Raw genomic sequence first — 1930 nt, forward strand, 5'->3', positions numbered from 1 at the left:
CTCCTATTACAACAAGGTGTGGTGGTTTACACTTTAAATTTGAATCACTTTAATGTTTAAAATATCTTCTATTTTATTTATTTTTGAATAATGTCTTATATTGTATCCAATTTCTTTACTAGTGCTTTTGGTCTTTTCTGAAGCCTTTTGGAAAGAACTGAGGCTCTACACAAACATCTATGATAATTAATAGCATACTCTGCTGGTAATATTTACTGTTAAAAAAAACAAAACACTGAACTGGCTTTTTTAAATTGATTTTTTATTGAGATCTACCGTTTTCTCTGCTCCCCTCCATGCTTTTCCTCTCCCCTTCAACTCTCTTCCAAGATCCCCATGCTGCCAATTGACTCAGGGGATCTTGTCTTTTTCTACTATTCATGTAGATTAGATCTATGTATGTCTCTCTCAGGATTCTTATTATTGTCTAGGTTCTCTGAGAATGTGGTTTGTAGACAGGTTTTCTTTGCTTTATGTTTAAAAACCACTTATGAGTGAGTGCATGTGATACTTTTCTTTCTGTGTCTGGGTTACCTCACTCAAAATGATGTTTTCTAGTTCCAATCATTTGCCTGCAAAATTCAAAATGTCGTTATTTTTTCCTGCTGTGTAGTACTCCATTGTGTAAAAGTACCACATTTTCCTTATCTATTCTTCAGTCGAGGGGCATTTAGGTTGTTTCCAGGTTCTGGCTATGACTTTTAACAGCAGATGATATAAAGGTGGTTTGGAGAAAGATCAGGAATGAGACAATTGTAGGTCGGTTGTTAAAACAGTGAGAATATGAGAAAGATCAAAGTCTGATTTGGAAGATAGACTAGACAGGAAGGAAACAAGACATAAGGGAGACAAGATGGGCAACTGAAACAGGCTTTCCATAGGCAGACAGAGAATCTCTTCGGAAGATTGATTTCAGGACCTGAGATAGACCCTGGCTTTCTATAATTTTAATTTGCCTATTAATCTATAAAAATACAGACCAGTTTCATTAATTTAAATTTCTTATCCTTATATCTATCTTTAAACTTATCTACTTGTTATGTGTCATCTATCCTCTAATGTGAATGAGTTTAAGAGCAAAAGCTGGTAATTGTATGGTATTAAAATTATGAAAACAAGCTGGGCGGTGGTGGCGCACACCTTTAATCCCAGCATTCGGGAGGCAGAGTCAAGTCATTCTCTCTGAGTTAGAAGCCAGCCTGGTCTACAAGACAGGACACATTCCAAAGCTACAGAGAAACCCTGTCTCGAACAACAAAAATTATGAAAACAAAAGTATGAAAATGTTGCTGGCAATAGAGAAGCTGACGGGAGGACTGAGAGACCATATACATGTTGTCTCCTTTGTAGAAGCCTTAATTTGAGATCTTGATACATTTAATTCTGATGGAAATGGTATGAAGGACACATGGAAACATTTGTACAAGCTTCTTCAGCATGTCATCTGCATCATTCCCTCCGAATGCTTACTGGTGTTTCTTTATTGGTGTTTTTGACTTTGTTGGTGTAATAGATGAGACTCAGGATCTGCACGCAGGCATAAGTGTAAGTACCACAACATTGTTCTTTTTTTAAAATTTTTTTTAAATTTATTTTATGGATATGAGTGACCTGTCTTTGGGCACACCAGAAGAGTGCACCAGATCCTATTACAGATGGTTGTGAGCCCCCATGTGGTTCTGGGAATTGAACTCAGGACCTTTGGAAGAGCAGCCACTGCTCTTAACCACTGAGACATTTCTCCATCCCCGTACCACAACATTGTTAATATTTCCTAGTTTGTTCTGTAATAATGAGCAAGCTCCTAACACGTGCGAGCTTTGGTTTCTCCACTATTAAGTAGACCGGTGGCCTTCATTGCTTGGTCTCTGTAGATAGAAGTGAGACACGTTCCAAAGCTACAGAGAAACCCTGTCTCTGTATAAAAGTA

The sequence above is a fragment of the Microtus ochrogaster genome, linkage group LG3, assembly GCF_000317375.1.
Source record: "Microtus ochrogaster isolate Prairie Vole_2 linkage group LG3, MicOch1.0, whole genome shotgun sequence".
Lineage (NCBI taxonomy): Eukaryota > Metazoa > Chordata > Mammalia > Rodentia > Cricetidae > Microtus > Microtus ochrogaster.